General features: G+C 38.8%; 1 protein-coding gene across 3 annotated transcripts in view; it reads left to right on the plus strand.

The window, feature by feature from the left end:
- SOCS5 (suppressor of cytokine signaling 5) overlaps positions 1–22,058 on the plus strand; it is a 35,489-nt gene that overhangs the window by 4,246 nt on the left and 9,185 nt on the right. For 2 of the 3 annotated variants that reach the window (XM_057374128.1, XM_057374127.1), the window contains exon 2: positions 20,987–21,078. The gene's annotated coding sequence lies outside the window, so the exon portion shown is untranslated. Of the gene's footprint in view, positions 1–20,986; positions 21,079–21,440; positions 21,675–22,058 lie in introns of those variants that run through there. The other variant, XM_057374129.1, reaches the window with a different exon arrangement.

The raw sequence follows: 22,058 nt of genomic DNA on the forward strand, positions 1-22,058 counted from the left end.
ACCAGTTTCTTGCAGGTAGAATTTTTTATAATGTTKGTAAGTGCTTCAGTCATTTCTGACTGGACCACCTTTACAGAGGTGAAATTTGAAGTATTGCTTAAAAATTTAACCAGGGTAGGAGCAATCAAAAGTAGTTTTTCTCCAATACTAAATCTGATATAATTTTTGTTCCTCCTTAGCAGAATTAATTCTGATAGTAATTCAACAGTCAGCCTGGCTCCCAAATGACATGGGCCTCATTGCTCAAGACTCAAATGTCAATCATAGGATTAAGAATTGTAAGACTGGGATAAAAATTGTCTGGYGCTTACTACCTAACATTCCCTTTAGGCTAGTGGGGACTCAAGGACTGCAGTTGAATGAATTAGGCTTGATCAAGACTATGATAAAAACTGATTGAGATAATCTCTTAGACTTTTTGGCCTCTAATAACAAAAGTTTAGCTTGTAGTGATTGCTTATGCCWGTTTGACTTAAATTTCTTCATGGAATTTGCCTAGCTAAGGATGAACATATTTAATGGGSTRGACCCTGTTTCTTGAAAGGAACTTGAACGGGAAACWTCCATCTCCAAGATGTCTCTAACTTCTGATACTTAGAATTTCATCTGCTTAGGTAAATCCGTTTTTATATCTAGCGAAATACTCTGCCTTGGTACCTTGGGGTTTTGGTTTTGCAGTAAGACCTGTGCAGCACTGTTTGATTTATTGACTAATTTGCTTGTGGAAAAAGTACTCATTACCAAACTTCGGTTTTGGGGAGCTTTTACATTTGGCATCTGCGACAGAGATAATTTAGTCATTCCACTAGTGCATTAAGAGAACTTTTATTCTTTTGGAGTAGCATATGGATAAATTTTAGACAGCAAATTATCTTTAATCTTCAGTTGACTTGTACCTTTGTGTGACAAATTCAGTTAAACACACTGCTTAATTGATGCTTTATTTTCTTAAGTCTTTAATTTTTCTGTTTCTGTTGGGGGATAGTGAATTAAATATTTTTTAAAAACAAATGTTATATCTCTCTTGGATAGAAAATGGAAGTCAATTAAATATACAAAGAGCATTTTAAAACTGGTTTGTAGTTTATTGCTTCAGATGTGCAGGATGAGTAGTTAAACTGTCAATTGAATAATTTTTTTTAATTTAAAATTTGCTCAGTAAGTTAAAATTTCTGTTCAGTTGTGTTTTGGATTTTGTATATATGATTTCTCATTCATTTGCATTACTTGTGGCTTGGAAGAGGACAATAACAATGTATTTTCAATCTGTCAAACAGTTGTGGTAAAATTATTAACCATTAAGATTGAGAGGTCTGGCTAAGAGGTTGTCTATACTCAAGAACATTCCTTTCAACTAAAAGCTAGCAGTCTGATTGTTTGCAGCTTTGTGCCTCAGGATAATAGCTGGCCATCCCTGTAGGCTCCGTCAAGAACCATCTTCCTATCGTTATTTACTGCCTTAGTCCTCATTAAAATTGTGGCTGTTTAGCAACAGACTTAAGAAGTCTGTCCTTCCTAGGAAAGGGTACCTGGCTTTGTTAACGTTGATATGATTGCTCTTCCTTGCCTTTTCTTGAAACATTGTATGGGTTAGGTCTCTGCAATCACTTGGCAGAGAACCAGGAAAGATGCTCTCAAAGTTCTCTCCCCGTGATCATAGTTAATAAAGCTTCTGTTTGACCTGTCTTAAGTTGTGCCTGTTTATTGTATACTTGGAGTCCCCAGATTCTCTGATGCAGTTTCTCAGTATTTATTCAACTGGTTAATTTAGTCCACACTGTTTTAGTTTCTATTTTCCTCTGGTTTGATTGGTAGTGGGTTGTTAAGGGAGACCAACTCTGGATGTTGGTATTGGCCTAAGTGTGTCCTGGGGTGTGTGACAGGGCGTGGGGGTGGGTGTGTGACAGGGGTGTGTCCTGGGGTGTGTGACAAGGCGATGGTGTTACCTTGTCCCTTCAGACTGCCGTGACTTGTTATCTCGAGTCTGCCTTATCTGGCTCTACTCTTATTGTCTCTTGAAAAGTCTCTTGAATCCAGTGAGCAAGATCAGCTGCCAAGATCTCACTGGGTATTTCTGCAAGTTCTTGCCAGCAGTTTAACTCATTTGGACACTTGACATTATTTAAAACTTTGGCAACACACCTGATGTGCTTTGATTTTTGCTTCAATTTTATTTGTTAATAGTACATTGAGACCTTAATGCTGATTGTCACAATGGTAGCTTGGAATATAAATCAGATTTAAAGTTTCGGTATCTAACCAGCTTTTTCTTCAAAAATGTGTGTGGTTTATCCACTGAAGAAATTCCTCATATTTATTTTTCTTAAGATCTAGACAACTTATTTATGGAAGGAAAAACTTGGACAGCAGGACCACTGGTTCTTATAGATGTAAAACAGGTTATGTGTCATAATTTAGATTTAAATTATGAGATTGACATTATTGATAGTATGGTGTATCTTGGAGAAGGCAAATTACTGCTTCTGGATTTAAGCCCCTGGACCTGCAGAGTACTGAGAATGTGTTAATAAATAGTTCACCTGTCCTTGTATTCCCTTGTGAGCAGCATGTATTGGCCAGACAGGTTTTTTATTAGGTGTACCCTGTGATGGTCAGGGCTATTCTTACATTACATCCCATTACTGTATTTCAGGAGTGTGTCATCTGCCTGTTAGTATTTGCTGACATGATTAGCATATAGCTYGGTTTGGCAGTTAACAAATTCTGACCCATCCTGGATTATGACATTGTAATTGTTGGTTTCTTCCCATAATTTATCTCTCTTTAGTTGARAATGTTTGAAATGGTCTTTTGCAGAAAATCTAGCTTTATGCTTGATGCTTAGCACAATGGGCGCTGGTAAAGTTGTAGAAATACTGTATTTTTTTATTTTTAAGCCCTATTCACTTAATCAATTTAAGAAGGAAAAATAATTTTTTGTTCTTTCTCATAAAGATAACTTAGCAATTACTCTTCCTGTATGACAATTCCAAAATAAATTCTCTTAGGTCTTTCATGTCTCAGTTGAATTATTTCCAAGTTCAGTTAGCCTATATTATAGAGTTATTTTTATTGAATTGTATTCTAGCAAAATTTATTTTAATAAATACAGAGACTTTGTTACTCTTTCAGATTAACCTAGTGATCTCCTGTTTTCATTTACTGGAACTAAAAGGATAAAATCTGGGAATCAGTCAAAAGTTTTATTTTTTATAATATTGAAATAGTTGTGCTGTTGTAAGTAAGAAAGCTGTTTTGCCTCAAGAGTCTGTTCCCAATATCAGTTCTCATGTGCAGATGATATGGTTTTGTTCTCTCAAATTCCTTGGCGTCTGAAGCATGTTAGAAGATTTAGCATTTTTGTCAGTAGAACTCTTAGTCCCCGTGTGTATACGACATGGTTTCGTTCTCTCAAACTCCCTTGGGTGTGAAGAGTCTGTCAAAGGATTTTCAGTGGTTTCATCAGAATGATGGTGACTAACATTCAMAACCATTGAGTAATTGCACTCATCTATAGCTCAGAGTTGCTTATGTGGGTGACTGATGACCACTGCATTGAGCACGTTTTCTATTTTGATATTTGTCTAACAGTTGTGAACAGAATAAACAAAGTTAGGGGCCTTATRGTCCAGACCAGTAGAGCAGCTAGTGTCTGAAAAGGTAGTAGGCATCGTGTATTTTGGATTAAGGTTTGAACTTAGATTCAGTATGGTGCTAGTTTTGGAAAATCATTGTGTTCTATAGTTCTATATAATTCAGGAAAAACTTGCTTTTTGTTGATTGAACTTATATTTGTTTTCCAGTCAGAGGCTGGTTTCTAGGAGCTAAGTCCTAAGCAGTCTGGAAGTTTGAACTGTCCTTGCTTTGAGTGTTGTTTGCTTTGTCCCTTCCCCACATTTGGTGATTCACTGGTTTTGGGTGGGGTTTTTTGGTGTTGGTTTTTTTTTTTTTGGGGGGGGGGGGCAGGTTGGTGCTTTTTCTGGGGTTGCTGTGGGTTTGTTTTTTTTTTTTTTTTGGGGGGGGGGGGCAGGTTGGTGCTTTTTCTGGGGTTGCTGTGGGTTTGTTTTGTTTTGGGAATTTTTTTTGTTTGGTTTTTTTTGTGACTGATGTTTAGCTTTTTTCACTAGTTTTGATCAGAATTTTAAGAATGGAAAAAAAGAGCATTTTACCATGTATTGTCTCTTTGGGTGGTACCTGTATTAAAATATATTTGGAGATCCTTGTTATTGAGCTCTGTAGGAACTTTACAGCCCTGTTTGCAGAAAATACTCTCCTGGAGTATTATAGATGACAACAGAGAGCATTGACTGCAAATCTTCAACTTATTTTGTGAATGGTTTTTAAGATAAAAATTATTTTGGTTTTAGTCCTGTAAGTTCTTGCTTGTGGGCTCAAAAATTATCACATTATAAAACCACTTTTTTTTTTATTTATGCAAATAATTCAGTAGAAGCAAAAACTGCAGAATTTCTACATAGCCCATGAATTCTATATTTTTTAAACTTTAGTCAAATATGAGAAAWTCATCAATTTTGCACCATGATAAACCAATTGTCTCAATGCTGGTAAAGTTAACATGGCACACTAATAGTATATCTGCGCATAATTGAGGAATATATGATCCTAGTACTTGCTTTAAAGCCTGTAATAAATGAAAAGGATCTTGACTTGACAGTTTCATTGACAGTGGCATGTGTAATTTCACACAGCTTTCCTAATGGGACACCTGCAGTGAAGTTTTCTGTTTTCCTGAGAAATACACTGCATTTTTCRGTTTTACTTCCTTAATAATTACAGAGAGCAGTAAGTAAAACAAAACTGCAAATTGTGCAGAAAAGACCATAATGTTATATAAGGAGGTAGAATGCCATACAGTTACATTTTTTAAGTTGCTCTTTATTACGAAATTTGATGAAGTTGTATTTCTCATTTTTAATATTAATGCTTTGTTTGACAGAAGTTTGATACGGCAAAGATGAACAAAGCAGTAGTTTTGCCTCTTTTGTTATGCAGTACAAATCTAGAAGGAGACTGTTCAGGGTCCGTTCTCAATTTTTCCCTTCTTGCATTTCATTTTCTGGGTTCTCAGAAATGCTGGACTTGGTTTCTTCTTTTACTCATAGTCTTGATTTTCTTTGTACTATTAAGTTATAGCTTGAATGCCAGAAATTCTACTTTGCAATTTAATTTTGGCTGACTTGAAGAGGGTCAGTAATTATAGTTACTGTTTCCAGCAAGTTGAGTTTTTCCAGAAGTCTTTCTATGAAGAATGTGACTGTGGATTAATTGAACGTAAAAATGAGTCAAAAACTTTTTTCTGCCAAAGGCAAATATAGGAGTAGGTGCTAGTAAGGTTTTCAAAACTCTGTTACCKAAGTAATTTGTAGATGTAGTGTGAGCTGTTGCCCAAAGAAGTAAAAAACTGATTTAATTTGGTGAGAAAGTTACTGGAGTACAGCTCACCTGTAAAACAGATTRCAATTCCCTGGAAGTTTTTTAGTTTTCACTCTTAAAAGCAAATTGATATTGAGGTATTTTTAAAACTGCCTCCAAGTTTCCTGTCAACAGTAAGGTTGTCATCTCTAAAGCATGGTACCCTGTCTTTTTTCAAGTTACTGTGAATTCAGAGAGGACAGTAAGTTAGCAGTTGTTGATTTAAGAATGTGTAGGACATCATGGATGACATAGCTAACAGAACCTCTCTTCTGCTTTGGTTATGTGCCTTCCTTTATCGTCCTGAAGGGGCTGAAGAGGCAGCAGTGGTRCTCTGAGGCAGCAGGATGACATACTTTGGTCACTCAATAGCGTGTGATAGTATGCAGTTGATGCCTCTCTTCTGAAGGATGTTTAGTTCTGCGGTTTCATTAATCACTGTACGTTTTCCTAATGTTCAGGATGCACTTTTCTTTTRTAAAAACATTATAGTATTACTGTAAGGAATGATCCAAAGGGAAACATTTTGCAAACATAGCAGACTTTGTTGTTAGCATGGAAAAATAGTCTTGTTCTTTGCTGTTGGAAGCCTTGTAAYTCGTATGTAGCAGGAATTATGGTGGTGTTAAAGGTTCAGCTATGTATGAAAAAATTCTGGTCTTTAATTTGGGACAGTGATGAAAGCCAAATCAGGAGAAGAATGTCAGTCTACAAAGGTTACAGAATCTCACTAGGTGGGCCTATCAGTACAGCACCACTTGCAAATCCCGTAAGTGTAGCTGAATCCTGTACTCCTAAGCTTTATTTCCTACTCATTTAGCTTTGTGTGTGTATTTCATATTTTTACTAATTCTGGAGTTTAACTATGTATTTARCTCTCATGGGAAGTGATGCCTGTATGCAGGAGCTGAGCCTGGGGCTCAAACACATGTAGAAAATTGCTACTCAAAAGGCTTTGCAGAAACATACCTGTCCTGTGTGTGCAGGAGTCAAGCAGATAGGGGTAAACTGTGTATTCAAGCACTCTGGGTCGTTRGTACACAGAAAGAAGACAGGCTTGAGCCCCCTTAGTGAGGAGCAACAGCAAAGGAGTGTATCATGAAGTGAGCAGAGTTGATTTCTATGTGAGATCCCTGCCAAGCTCCAGTTTGCAGTATGGCAGTAGCACAACCACAGCTGACCATGATGCCAAACTGGTGTGTAAAATAATTATTTCTGCTTTTGTATCTTTCTCCCCYSTCATCAGGTAAAAAKGGCATAGGACCATGGAAATCTRTTGTGAGRACACAGTTAGTCCTTGCAGCCAAWGGAGGRCAACAAAGCTGGTGCAAGGCCTGTAAGGATTGTCTTGTGAAGAACAGCCAAGGGCTTTGGGCTTTTCTGGTTTGGAGAARATGAGGCTGAGCATGATCTCATTGCTCTCTRCAGCTTCCTGAAGAGGGGAGGTGGAGGGGGAGATGCTGAACTTTTCTCCTTGGGATCCAGATGGGATGTGTGGGAAAGGCTCAAAGCTGCCCCAGGGCACATTGAGACTGATCATCAGGAAGCATTTCTTCAAACCCTGGAATAGGCACCCTAGAGASGTGGTCATTGCCCCAGTGTTTCATTGGCTTTTGGAAAATGTCCTTAACAAATGCCTTAACTTGGTTGGCCCAAAATTGGTCAGGCAGTTGGTCCAGGTGGTCATTATAGCTCCCTCCCAACTGAAATATTCTATTCTGTAGAACAAACAAACTAAAAAAAAAAGCCCCAACAGCAAACATCCAGCAACCAAAGTTAACTTTTTACCAAGTGTAGCTGTGTTCACAGTTGTTTCAGTTTTAGGCTGGGTGCATGTAGTGCTCCTGTCGTGMTACTTCAAATAGCTTACACTGCCCATAGGGGGAATTGAACAATGCTAACTGGATGCAAAGAGTTAGATGGCCATGGCAGTTTCTGGTTTTACTTATATATGGTTTAAATTTAAATAGAATGTCCAGAACTGCTTGGAAGAGTGTCAGAAGAGTGAATAAAAAACTTTGTTGTATTTTCTTACAGTTGAGGTGGGGTTTTCCCCTCTTCAGTCTCTTTGAGGGGTCTTTTCTGGTCCTTATGGACTTTAGTTCCTGCTTACTGTGKGACTGAAAGTCTCTTATTTTCAGTGTTGACTTAAGAGAATATTGTCTTCTGTGTATGTCCATGTTGCTTCATCTTGTTTGCTCTCTTAGGGTGAAGTATGCCATTGTGTGAGATCCAGGCTTCCAGTTGCATCTGTCTCTGAGGCTTGCAAAGGTCATTCTGATTTACCTTAATTYATTTTTCTGAGAAAACAAGATGGCATGGAGTATTAATGTTGATGTCAATGAGTAAACAAATAACTGGAATTTTTAGGAAGGAAGATAGTATTATGTTTTACTTGTGTTTACTGGCTCCATCCGTGCTGTCATTTCACTGAACCCGACATTGGCCATTGCACAGATAACTCTGAGTGTCTAACTGTTCACCCAGCAGTTTGAAAGTCAGAATTTGAATGGTTTGATTTTGTATCATTGACAAAGCATCCTATTTTGTTACACAGCTGTAAACTTCTGTAACAAAGAGCATTGCTGCTTAAGTGAAAATGGGAGTTCACAYGAGTCATTGTTCCCACTGGTGTTCTTCCTTCATCTGCTTCTTCCATAGATAATAGGAAGTGTTGGAAAAATRTTAATAGATTGTGTATTCATTTATAGCTTTCCCCATCTCTGATCTTCTGGACCAAAATACTTTATGCYTTTTCTTTGCCTTGAGTTTAATTTTGCTTAAAGCTTTTTGCCAAAATCTTCATCTGTTTTCAGAAACAAATCTAGAATAAGTGGGCCATTTTTTTATGTCAGTCTCTGCTTTGAGATATTGTAGTGCACCTCTGGAACATCTACTTGAAATTTGTCAGTGGACAGCCTCTGGCTGAGCAGTATTGTTTTAATTTTACATGAAAATCTATCAGAATTGAGTCAATTCTCGAAAATTTCTGATCTGGACATGACAGCTTTTTGTTTTGTTTTCTGTGGTGTACCCTGGAGACTGTCTGCGTTCTGTATGCTCAGTAGGATTTTGCTTTCAAGTATGTTTCTGGGCTGCAATAAGCTGTGCAGAGCATGGGAGCCAGAACTGTCCCAAGTTAATTAGGCGATTGAGGGGGTCCTATGGCACAAAGCTAGGTGGGAAATCTCTGAGACAGCCCTGACACATGTCAGCTCCTGAATCATGCATTTGTTCCTCCTCCTTTGCTGTCCCATCAGCTCTGCAATATCTCCAGGCTCCTATCAACATCCGTACTTTTGACTGTGACTTTGACTGTGTTAAGCCTTTTTCTTCAGTGAAGTTGAGGTATCCATACTGGACTAAAGCCTGGCTTCTATACCTGAATGCATTTGTTGCTTCTGAGCWTAACAAGGATGTCAACCTCACACCAGTGTGTAACTGGTTGTAGGGAGAGTGCTCAGTYACTTCACACAAGCAGGGTATATGCATTTGGTCAGGACTGATTGCTGTGACAGCCAAAAAAAGAAACCTTCAGAAACCTTCATGGATTAAATCTCAAAAGACTACTGGGCCAATTAACCGGAAAGATCTTTTTTTATTATGGAGTTCCAAACTGGACCAAGTTTGGCTGAAGTTTTGTAAGGATAGCAGAAGATATTCCACACAAAGTCTGCACTTCCCAAATTTATAAAATGAGGAGGTGGCTTTTTAAAGGCAGCCAAAATGTAACTTTTTTGGCATTTTTCCTACAGCAACTTAGACTTTGAAGAACTATTTTAGCTAGCTACCCAGCCTATGAAATTTTGACCAAATCAGAAAGCTACAGAAAGCCATTAAATGTGTCTGATAATAGGAAGCATTAGGTGATAGTAGTAAATATTTTTTTTAAAGGAAAAAGAAAAAAAAATCTTTTCAGAGGCATGTCCCTCTTGTTGGGAATTAAGGCCACCAACTACATTGACTTTCTGTTTTTATGGTAGCTAGTTCAAACTTTAAGAAATATGGCTTTGCCAGTTGACACAGTACAGCTGAAAGTTTTCCTTTTTAAATGCATTTCCCCTGTAGTAAAATCTATGTCAATTATRTAGACAGTTGCAGCTGTGTGAGAGAACTTTCCCTGAGTTTCATTGCTGTGCTTTCTCTGTTTTGTGTTTCTCTGTTTCTCTGAGAGAAGAGAGCAGAGCCCACTGTAGCACTGTGAACATTTTGGAAAGTTAGTACCTGGTGGATCAGGTGTTTCTTTTCTACTTTAATTCACTATAGAGGCAAACAGATTTTGCTGAAGGAATGTTCCAGTCTGGTTGCTTGTCAGAACTCTTACGAAGATAAATAATTTTTCTTCAAAAACCTGCAGGATAGTTTTGTATGTCTATGTGCCAGTGATACCAGTRCAATCAGAAATTTGTAGCCTTGTGTACAGTCAAATGTTAGACAGTGTTTTGGGGTTTTCCCTCCCTCCCCCCACCTAAGTGGCAGACTGCTGCCAATCTGTAGCAGAGGAGTTTTGAGATCTCTGAACTTGCACAACTGGTTTTAGTTATTTGGACCCTTCAGCTTTATATAATGGTTTGAAGGGTACTCAAGCTGTGACTAATCAYGAGTCTCTCAAGAAAAAATTCTTATTTTTCATCTGTTTTTGAATCTAGAATTTGGAATTCTCATTCTTGTGATCACCATGCATGTTTTTCTTCAGGAATTCCTAGCCTCTGTGTGACAGTAGCTAGATATGGAAACTGCTGTGTCTCGTAATGAGAATTTTTTTTATTTTTAGCATGAAGAATCAAATTCTTTTTCATCATGGAGCATGCTTAACCATCACAACTTCCTGAAATCATTCACTGAACAGGTTGTTCCTGTACTCTTGAAAATGTTTATGAAAATAACCATGAATTGTCTCGGCTTTCAAGTAGCAGTTAAACCATCTTTTTTAAAAAATAAAGGTGAATAGTTCTTGCATTTTTATGTTAATAGCTTTTCCTGTTAACAGTGTTACAGTTTCTGATCTGAAGGATACAGTGGTTTTCTAGATGAGTATTAGTCTCAAAGATAAATTTTTAATTTTTTCCTTTACAATYATGACTTTGATTTAATCTTTCATTTGATAAAATGTGTTTCTGRTTATAAGGAGAATCTGGGTTTCACAGAAATGGCTAAACCAGTATTAGCAGCTCACTGGTAGAGTAGTGGTTCTTTTCCCTTTTTTACTGTTTGCATAAGATTCCAGAGATTCTCTTGCCCTCATGCTGTCACTTGTCTCTTCTGGCTTCTTTTTCCTAGCTGAGGTGCCATTTGTCTGGCTTGTGCTTCCATTAGCTAGCTTATGGTGAARATGGAGGTCAGATGAATGCTGTATRATGCAAAGGGGTGGGAGGGAAACATGAATGTTGCTTTTAATAGGAGCAAAACAGAGTAGATTAGTTACCATAGACTATCACCTTTGGGGGTGCCCTGTCTATGGCTATGGAGTTCTGTGATGAGAAACAACCTAGAAAGAGCTGTAATCTTCAATGCCCACCTTCTGACAAGTTCATCACTCAGTAATAATCTGATTTAGGTTTGCTCAGTTTTATGTGGTGCTGCAGACTCCTGTATGAAATGCAGCCTTTTAAGCCTATACAGAATCCCAGAACAGGTAAGGTTGGAAGGGTCCACAGTGSGTGATCTGGTCTCTCCTCCCTGCCCAAGCAGGATATACCATTCATACAGCTGAATCTCTGCTTTCACAGATCTGGTTCAGGGCAAAAGAGCATTATTACTTTTCATAGTCTTAGGCAGCTGGTAATGCTGTTGTAAAGATTAATTTTTCTAGGCTGTTCCTTTGCTGCATCTTCTTGGAGTTCCTGCAACCTGAAACTTATATTCATCTATATCAGATAGCAACCCATGGGTACTAAGCAGTTTTCCAATGCTGAATGAGCTGGTTTGTGGGTATTCAAGTGGTATCTCAGGTTAGTGAGTTGTCTTTTTAGATGTTGATTTCTAGGAATGACTGTTAACTAACCACTGGTTTACTGATTCATAGACTAGGTCTTGCTGCAGCAGTCCTTAATGATAACTTTTATTATCACTGTAACAGCTTTCCTATTGGATCGATGACTTCAAAAGACAAAGCATTTGTTTATTTTATWTTAATTTTGGAAGAATTTAGGAGCTAACCAAATACATATATTTTTCTTAGAAAATTCTCATCTTGTGGCAGTTCACTTACTTAGCATGCCCAAGTGCTTCTTTGGTGGAATAACCATTTCATTCCAATAGGTTTGATTTAAGTGTTGCTTTATGTAAGGCCTAGAAGAAAGATGTAGCCATATCTTGACAATCTTGCTATCTTGTTTCATCTTACTATGCAACAGAGTTTAGCTCCTTGAAGGTATGATACTAGTGTAATAATCTAGTTAGCACCTCAGTTGTAATGGACTGAAGCAATTGATGCTCTTTAGAGGAAAGATAGACCTGATTCCCTTATCAATGATTGTTCAGTCTCTGTAATGTATGTCCTGTGCATATAGTCATACATTTTTGACCATGTGAAGGGTTATATTCTTTTGCTTGAAGCTTTTATGGTGCGTCTTGATCYTGTGTTTTGAATCATGGGCATCATGTTTTGCGTGGCACATGGAAAGTGTAGTGTGGGTGTTTACTTGGGGTTTTTTGTTTGTTTTTTTTTGTCTTGGCTTGGTTTTGGGGTGGGGTTTTTGGTTGGGTTTGTTTGGTTTTGGTGTTTTGTTTTGGTTTTTTTTTTGACACACTGAGTCATGAAGTGCATGAGTAGAGACCAAGATAGCCTCTAGATTAACTCATTTGTAGTCTTTGAATACAAGAGGAGAGCAGGTGTTGCAAAGGGCTGGATCCTTTGCTGGCAGGCAGAGAAACTTTTTTTGTTATTGCTAGAGCAGTAACTCTGAACACAGTAATTTATAATTTTGTTACACTGAGGTTTCTTCTATTTAAATATTGCTAATAGATCATTGTGTTGGTACTTTTTAATATTACCAGTTAAAGGAATGTTGTGATCGTTTGAATGGTGTGTCCAGCTAAGAGCAGACGCTCTCTGGCTCTTGGGGTGAGTTTGTTCCAGTGATACCAATTGTTTGACTATCAAGCAGTTCCATTGCTATCTTTTGTTCACCCAAGCACCATAATGTGGCTTTAATGCTTATTGATTGAAGTGTCTTTCATACTGAGACTATGTACACTTCTAAATTTCCTCGATTTTAAGATACGGAAACGTTCGTGCTACTCTACATTGTTGAAATTCTCGACTAGCAAGCTAAAACGGCTAAAATGTGAAACTTGGCAGAGGCATAGTCAATGTATTTGCTGAGCAATTTGCTTTGAAGAAATTTAGTTCTGACTTTTTAATGTTTATACTTACACTGTCTCGCACAAAAAAAGTCTGATATATATTGATGTTACACAAAAATTGATATATATAAAATATGTGTATGTTTATATATAATTAGACACTTGTTGGTTCAACTATAAAAACTCAGCTAAACTAACTAAGGGATTTTATTWTTGGTCCCTTACTTGTAAGAAAGATCTCCCTACCTCAGGGGCTAAACCTACAAGGCTAATGCTTTAGGTTTTTTTTTACTTGAATTTTAATAATGTGAAAAAAACAAGGGCAGAAATTTAGAAAGCTTCACATTCGCTCAAATCATGATACTTAGCAGAGGTCAAAATATGTTTAAAGTCGTTTATCTTCTCTGGAATTCCCACTTAAAATTCCTCATGCATCCTACTTTTAGCTAGTTTCCAGAATGCTGGGGATTTTTAATTTTTCTTTTTTTTACTTCCTTTAAGGGAGCACCTTGTTCTTAAGTTGTCAATACATGCTTTATGTGCTCAATATACAAAATTGAACTTATATATTGAACTTAAATTCAATATACAATCTTAGTTTTGATTTTCTAGCATATTAGTCCGTAATTTTAAAGTTAGCGTAACATCTTTCAGTGAATTTTTGGTGACATTAGAAAACCAAAATTTCAGTTCCCCTGCAATTTAGTGATAGTTTTGATGTTGCAGTTGGCTGTGCTGCAGCATGACCCTGCACAGCAAGGCTTGGTGGGTGCTCAGTGGCAGAACGTGCTGGTACAGAGCCACAAAGCACAGGCTTCCTKCAGCTGGGAGGCTGCAGAGAAATGTTTCTGCTAACACTAACTGGGTATAGTCTAGGATAAAGTTGCCTRTGGATTAAAGTGAAAACATGAAACAGGCTAGACCTTCTGGCCGCCTTCCAGCTGCTTCTCCTTCTTTGCAGGGTTTATGTTCTTTTACCTTCCCCAGGCTGGGCCTGGGGAACCAGGTGCTTRCTGCCAATTAGTCTTGTCAAGACAGCCCAGAGCTTCTCTTGACAAGCCTGACTGCTGACAGCAGCTGTGGGGTAGTCTTAGGCAGGATTTTAACTCCTTGCTTGCCAAATGCTTCTCAGGTTAAATTCCCTGGTCTCATTCTGCTGCTATTCAAATAAGCTTCTATTTTATGAAAGTATATTCTGTACAGAAACTGGTCTAAGTTTTGCAGTGGTGTGTAGTGATAGAGTTTACTTGCCAGACTTCTGGCATGAAGGAATGTGAACTAGGAGTTAAGTGAGGATGAAGGTCACTTCGTAAATTTGTGGATGCTATCAGAACTGTCCATCCCAGGCCACCTTCTCTACTTGCTGTACAGCAGAGCTGTAGCTGGATAATAGCTTAGGCTGTTGCTCTTCTCAGTTGTTATAGCTCTAGAAACTTTTGAACTTCTGGGTCCATTTAACTTTAATTTGCTTTATTTTATGTCTTGCAAATTGCATGAATAGCAATAATGCTTTTTCCTRTGTGGTCACCATTGCAGATACATTGCTAGAGAAAGACAAGTACARCTTCCGTTTTATCAGTTGATAGGAGGTGACAGGTAGCTAGTTTGTATTGGAAAATATGATCTTATGCTTGGTCAGGTTAAGAGGGCACATGGGAACCGTCTGGGTGTATTAGAAAAGCTCTTTGTACACAAGATGCCTGTAAGCTGATGTGGGGCAAGGGTATGGTGGTGAGGGAAAGGAATTAGACAGGCTGTTGAGGTTTTGAAAAATGTAGTGAGAAGAAATAGGGCTGTTAAACCAGTATAAATTGATCTCAGAACAGACAAACTGTGTTTGGAAAATAGGCCATTTGCAATTGAATGAAATGCTCTGTTTACAAAATATATTAAATTGGATGTTTTTACTGAGCAACTGAAGGATGTGGGATGTGATTTGACTCATCTTTTCAACTTTGCTTCCAATTTCCTTTGCTTTTAGTGAGGCACAGCTATTAAGGTATGCTTTTTCTTAACTCAGAACTACCAAGAATTGCATACAAATAATTAGATCACTCTTAGAATCAATGTGAGATCTATTTATATTTTAGAACTTCATAGAGGAGGATATGCTTCATTAGTGTTCTTAGGAAGAGAAACAAACTCTGCTCAGCTAGTGGAGAGCTCCATAACTTTTCTCAGAGTACTTACGACTTTTGCAGAGGTCATCAAGAGGGCTGCTGTACTTAACTTGAACACTGGTTGGAACCATTTATTCTGTCCCCATGACTTTTAAARAAAGTATATGGCAGCTTCTGCATGAGAAGAGTTAAACATAGCAGTATAGAAAACATTACTACAGCAAGTAGCACTCTTCCACAGCAGGTACTTTACCTTGCTAACTTAATGTTCATACTTTYGTTTTTTCAGGTGATAAGGTGCAATTGAGTTGCCTGCTTGTGGTGTGTGGAGATAGCCTAAAGGAAACTGCTTCCATTTAATGTTGCTTGTGTGGATTTACATGTTACAATGAGTGGCCACYGTCAGGATACCGCCTAAATGATTTGAAGGTTTCTTGACTTGGAATTAATGTGCAACATTGTCTTGAATTTGCAGTTTCTAGCATGGAGAGCTGCCACTATGTGGAGTTCCTGGTAGATCTGTATAGTGTTATTTCTGTTTCAATATCTGAAACTCATGTTTGCTCTTACATATTTAGAATCTTACATATTTAGAAATAATAGCTTTATTCATGGTGGTTGTGTTATTACCTACTAGACTTGTGTAAGTACAGGAAAAGGAGTATTTCAAAAACAGTTGCCTCTAGTTTTGGTTCAATGCCATTACCTTCTGCTCTTCCATTGAAGGCTTGTCTACTTCAGGGATTGTAGATTTTCTAAACATAAAAGAAATGGAGAGCAACTGTACAGTACATTTCAGTCCAGGGTGAGCACACATAGTCCCAGCGTTGTCATTTTTGAAACCCAAAGCCTAGTAAAGGGCTTACGAGAATGTTTCCCACTGTTCGAAATGTCTTGGAGCAGTATTTTTGAACTGAAGTTACCAATGTGTAGCTGCTTGGAAAGAAACTGGCAGAAGATCAGCTGTCCAAGCTAAGACTGCTTTTTGCTCATTGTCAATCTGCACCAAAGAGGGGGAGGAGATTAATTCTTACTCCAGGTTGGAACAATGGCAAAATATCGTTATTTTTCATTCACTTGACAGTCTGCCAGCTTAAGTCCTTGAAACTTTGCAGMTTTCCATGTGTTTTAGCAGAATGCATCAAGCCAACTCAGCATTTTATTTTTGAAATAAGGGTTTTTGGTGGCTGAACTTTCAATGCMAATGTTCAAAGCAGCATCTTAAGTGGAGTTCTAATCTCTCTCTTTGCAGCCAGGGCCCCACAGTTGATTAATATATATAGGTTTCAAATGGAGATTTCTCTTCAAAGTAGCCATCTAAGGACTTAATAACTTAAGCAGAACTAACCAGTGCTGCTGTGGAAGGAAGCAGTCTTGCCCTGACTGCTGCTTCCTCTCTCTTCATCCTCTCCTCCCATGTGTTAACTTGAATGTTTATACAGAAGTCATAAACCAGATGGAGTAAATGGTTGAGACTTTTTCTGAGAATTCATTTTAGTCTGGATCAGTTCCTTGAGCTGGTTGACTGAGCAGCCATATGGTGTACAGACCACCTTCTGCACCGGCACAGGTGGCCAGGAAGAGGCTGACGCCATTTCTTTTGGTTGCAGTGCTGACTTAGGCCAATTTTGTGTGTTGGAATTGCAGCTCGGTATTCTTTAGCTCTTTTCTGGCAGGTCTGAGTTTTGGTTTGGGGATTCAAACCTTCATATTTGTCTTCCTATGCAACTGCACTTCCAATTTATCAAAGCCTAATAGGAAAAAAACAGTAGTACTTTATCCTAATAAGGTTTTATGAACACTTGAGGCCCTTGGTGCCTTTACCTTGTCTAGTTAAAAAAAAATAGCAGCCACCTCTTCCTTCCAGGCCTCTAAATCACTCTTTGAGCTGTCTGCAGTGAGCACATTTTTGTGTGTGTAGAAAAATGCATGGTTCCACTTGAGCCAACATATTCCTTGTTTTTTAAGAAATGTTATCTATAGTATTCCAGTAGTAATTCATTATTTCTGGAATGTGTATTGGAAGGGAGGAAATTTCTTTGTATTCCTTAGTATTGCCCTTCCTTCCTCAAGTGGGTTACTTCAGACATAGGGCTTTGCCAGCCTTATTCACTTTGACTGAATAAGGTTGAGGAATGCTGATGTGAGCAGCTCCCTCAGTGCATCCTGGAGCAGACGTCTAGAGCGGGCATTTGGCAGCGTGCAGACAGGACAGTGACCTCTTCAGCCAGCATCCCTTCATGGAAGCAAATGTCTTTAATARGAATCTCTTGTCACTGCTAAGTGAATCATTTTAAGGAATACAAGTAGATACAAGTAGAATTATAGTTTCCCTCCAGTCTTTTTCTTGTAGCTCCGTGCACCATGGGGGTGTGCACCAGTGCCATGGAAGGGAGTAGCCGGTTTGCCTTAGTAGGCTTCTGCTGGCATTGAATGAAACAGCATGCAAGGAGTAGGGAGTTCGATTTCTCTCCCTCCCCTCTTTTCCTTCTCCTATCAGGTTATTGGCCTTTTGACTTKTAAGAATTGTCTGGTTTTGTATTCCTTCAGTGTTCTGACGTTGTTATGTTTCAATGTTTTGAAGCTATTCTCTTACAAAAATATCAAAACAAATARTCTTGTAGGTTCTTGCTTTTGAAACTGTTCTTTAAGCTATCGTAGTTTGTGCAGTGTGTCATCTTTGTGAAGATGGTACACTCTTAGGAGTTAATACTTTCAATAAAATAAACCATACTGACTATTTTTTTAATTTGTGTAAACTCTGAGAGTGAAGTGTATTATCTTTCAGACAGAGCGTAGTCTTGACCTTGAATAGTCTTGCTATGAAGTCACAGGCTGAAAGCTCTAGCTAGATCTTAYGACATTTCTGGAAAGAGTGGTCTGAATTTTCACAGTAATCTGTTAATATGTGGTATTTTAGGATTACAAACAGATTGTAACCGTAGCTTTATCATATTGCTCAAAATCTTCGTTGTTTCATCATTTGTGCACTCTGAATACTTGGAAGACTACACTCATGCAAACTTCATGCCTTGGAATGTCTCTAAATTTACTCCAAATGGGAATATAGCACTAAGATACCACTGCTCATTGCTTCTATGATCCCTGTGGAGTCCCTCTGTTATTTTTAAGATCACTTAATGCCAGTTCAAAATAGACAGAAATAATTTTTAGTTGAAAAGAGATTGTGTTAAGRACATCAGTGGAACTTCTATTTTTCTTACAAAAATAACTAATTTTTTTCCTAGAATATCTACAAATGGTTGAATTCACTGTGTGGATTTTGATGGAATGAAATTGATTTCCTGTTTAGGCTAGAATAAGCACTGGCGGTGCTCCTTTGTAAAACTGGGATGGCTTTAGAACCAGTTCAGAAACAGTTTTTATTTTGTCAAGCTTAGTGCTGCCACAAGCAATCTGTGAAAGCACACATCTGTTGCACATTGATTTAAACTAATTTAAAATCACTAGGCTGAATTTTAAATACTTTCCCAGTGACTCAAGTTTTATTCTAACATAAGTCTAAGAGGTTTAACTGAGAACTCGCCCAGATTCAAGAAACTGTTTTCCATTAGGGAAGGCTGGTTCCCAAAGAAACCACTCCTTCCTGGAGCCACCTGACAGSTTGTCCAAGAGGCCATGTCAGCTGGCTGGCAGTGGTGATGTCATAGGTGCTGCATTCACTGCTGACAGAGACCAATCTGATTTTTATTCMTGCCTCAGCATATGTTACACGAGGTAAAGCATGGCTTTCAGGAGTGGTGTGCATGCTGGGAGCCCTGTCCCTCGGGAGGCTTCGCCCGGCAGCCAGTCATGGCACAGACAGCTTCCCCTACTGCTGTGCAAGCACGCTGCCCCCCTTGCTGGTGGTGCCCGGGAAGAAAGTGCGCGGAAAAAAACGCGCGGGAAATCACGCTATAGGAGGGCGAGGCGTATAAAAGCAGCTAACTGCGACACAGCCGGGGCCATTTTCCTTTGGGTTCTTGGCGGGAGCAGGGAACCGCCTGGAGGATCACCTTGGCCCTCCTGCCTCCGCTTTTCCTTTTCTCCCGGTGGTCCTGCCTTCCCTGTCCGCACCTATCCTGCCCATGTGCTCTGTTTTGCCACTTCCCCGAGGCAGCTCAACCCTGCGACAACCTCGTGTTCGCTGTCTGACCGACGGAGCCGCCGCCTGCAGCAGTGCCCGCACCCGCGGCGGTGCCCGCAGCAGCCAGCCTGTCCCCAGCCGTGTGTCCCGCAGCCGCCCCACGAGTGTGCCCGTAGCCACAGCACCGTGTGCTCTGCCGACGGGAGGGACACGCAGCCGCTGCTGTTTGGAAATCGCGCCCAGCCCGCCTYGGGAGCCGCGCAGGCTCCTCGCGGTTCGAAGCACACCCGCTCCGTCTGCCGAGCTGACGGCCGGGGTACAGCGTGAACGATCTGTTTACTGTTCTGTCTCTCTCTCCGTTTCTTTTTTTCGTCCTTTGTTCCTTTTCCCATCCCCCTTCTTGCCCTTCTTTGTTAATAAGCAGTTCTCAGTTATAATATTGCCGCATTTGCGCTTYATTTTTTGTTCAAGAAATCTACTAAAAGAATCCTTTCTGACTCCCTCTTTTCACAGCGGGATGGGACAACTGCTCATGTTAGTGAGCAGACCTGAGAAGAGTAGTGATATATAAAGCKAATGCCATTAAGCATGACTCTTCAGGATAAGCATCCATGTGGGGGTTTTTGTATTTTTAATGAGTTAAAGTGGTTAGCATGCAGCCCCTTTGCCACCTGTGCCCAATGAAACAGCATTACTGGTTTTATTTGGAATGAAGACATACTTCGGTGGGCCAAATGRCCTAATGTTTTACATAAGGTTTTGTTTAAAATTGGTAGCCCTTATTCTAGCATCTTTACCTTTAGCTCGATTAAGGCCTTCTACTGAACCCATTAGAGTAGGTTTGATTGTGTTGGATTTGTAGGCTTGCTAGGAGCATAATACMGAACAAAAGAAATGAGGGTAAATGTTACAGTTGCAAAAGAACTGTTCTTGTGCTTTGATCTTCGTTTTGTTTAAATACTTTGTACTTGTCACTCTGTAGCTCTCTGAAAAGATTACTTTTATGGAATCTTTCAATGTGGCCTAACTTCAAAAATGTTTCAGCAATTTTAKTGCTACCAGAGGCGAATGGAAACTAGTAATACTTGTACTTTTCTGCTACTKCTCTGAGTTTCTACATAAGAATATTAACTTTTAATATTCTCCTAGTGATTGCTAAACCTTGTAGCTTTTAATTCAAGWACACGTGCATCACGTTTCGATATTTTTCTTCCTGTTCTGTATGTAAAGCTTTAATGTAAGTTCGTAATGTTTTCTGTTAACTCTTACTGCTTTCCTGGACTTAGTTCTAGCATGGAGAAGCAAATTATTCTTCTCTGTTCTGTTACCTGTTACTGTTGGATTTCTGACAGTGGTGTGAGCATGTTAAATCTCTCAACTCCTCTTGGATTTCTGAAAAACAATGATGATTATTTTAGAGAAGTGCTGACCTACTCTTCTAATAAAGAACTTGTCTTGTATTCCACTTTCCCATTTTTAGAATCATGGTTCATATTGCTCTTGCTTCACAATCATATAACATCCTTGTGGAGAGTACAGCAGTTGCTTACCTGGAAAAGTAATATTAGAAAAGYGTGTATTTTTAGCTGCCTTTTGATATGATATAGCAGCTGGAAACAAGGAGGAGAGACAGTGTGTGGTGATCTGACAGCACTGCCAGCCACAACTTGGGAACCGCTGTTTTGGACTGGAGACCAAAATGTGGGAAAACCATTTCATAAGCCTGATTATGCCCATTGTGCCTGGCACTTGAATGATTCAGATGCTGTGGCTTTGCTCTTGGTTGTCAAAAGTTTTATTTGAGAGTCCTCCCCATGACTGTCGTTGACAAATGTTGTTAATGTGTAAAAGAAGAAAGTTCTTTGAAGCTTTTTGTTTATGTTAATATGCATTAAAAATATATAGTGAGCAGGCAATYTCATGCACACATTTCAGAAATAAATATTAAAGTAACTTTTTGATGTCGGTGGCTAATGGTAAATATCTAAATGAAAAGATATTCTAAATATTAACGAAATTTCTGCTTTTGTCTTTGTAGTAATCATGTSCACAAGTCAAAGAAGGAATCTAGCAAGTTCATGTTGAGGTATATTCTCAAGACAAGACACAGTGACTCATTTACTTTTCTGGGTAAGAAAGGTATCTATATTCTCTCGAGTGTGACAAAATGTACTTAACCTTTTAAATTTAACTTTTGAAAAGTAGAGTCTGTCAAGCCACAATGGTGGGGGGTTGTGGGTGGAGTGTTTTGTTGGTTTTTATTTTTATTTATTCTTGAAGCTTTTTGGGCATGTTTAGAGAACTTTCCACCTGGCTAACAGTCTTAAGACATTTTARGCTAATAATGCAAAGGAAGAGAAATATAGAGCAATTTCCGAATAAAAGACACCACTGAATAGCATATGATTGGTTAGAAAAGTTAATTCCAGTTCATTGTCAYAAAAATGTGTACGTTTTCTAGCCTGACTTGGCAAAGGAATTGAATTTATTGTATAATGTCTCAATCTTTGCCCAAAAATTTTAAACATCTCTCTGACTAGGAAGAGAATAAAAAACATACAACTTAAAAAAAATGTGCAGAAGTCAACCTTACATATATTGTGTTGACAGGCTGGCAGCCAGCAAACATGTGCATCCCTCATGGTCAGCATGGATATTCTGAGATACCACAAACAGCTCTGATTATTGCGATGACATGATACATGTTGGATTCTTCCTGCAAATCTGTATGTGGTCTGACTTTAGTAGTTCTGCTGCTCCTAGAATTTCCCCAGTTTGATCGAGACAACTCCAGAAAGAAAAACAATTTTAGGATTTTTTATTTTAATCAGAAAGACATTCCTTGCTCATTGACTTTACACTTTTACATACACATGGAATGCTATAGCATCTTTTACGTACAACAGTGCTCTTCAAGTGTCTCCCTCCTTTATAACCACTTGGGTGATGTGCAGATTGTCATTAGCACTGTGTCGTAGGTAACTTGTAGTAGTAACCTCCAGAGGTCTGATTGAAGGCCTGATTTCCCTCTTTCCACCACCTCTCTCATCCGCACTAWATTCTTAAGGCCTCATTTGGTGCAGCTGGATGTAGATACCTGGATCATTGGG

The sequence above is a fragment of the Malurus melanocephalus genome, unplaced genomic scaffold (assembly GCF_030028575.1).
Source record: "Malurus melanocephalus ecotype Western Australia unplaced genomic scaffold, MMel_1.1 scaffold_217, whole genome shotgun sequence".
In the NCBI taxonomy this organism is placed as follows: domain Eukaryota; kingdom Metazoa; phylum Chordata; class Aves; order Passeriformes; family Maluridae; genus Malurus; species Malurus melanocephalus.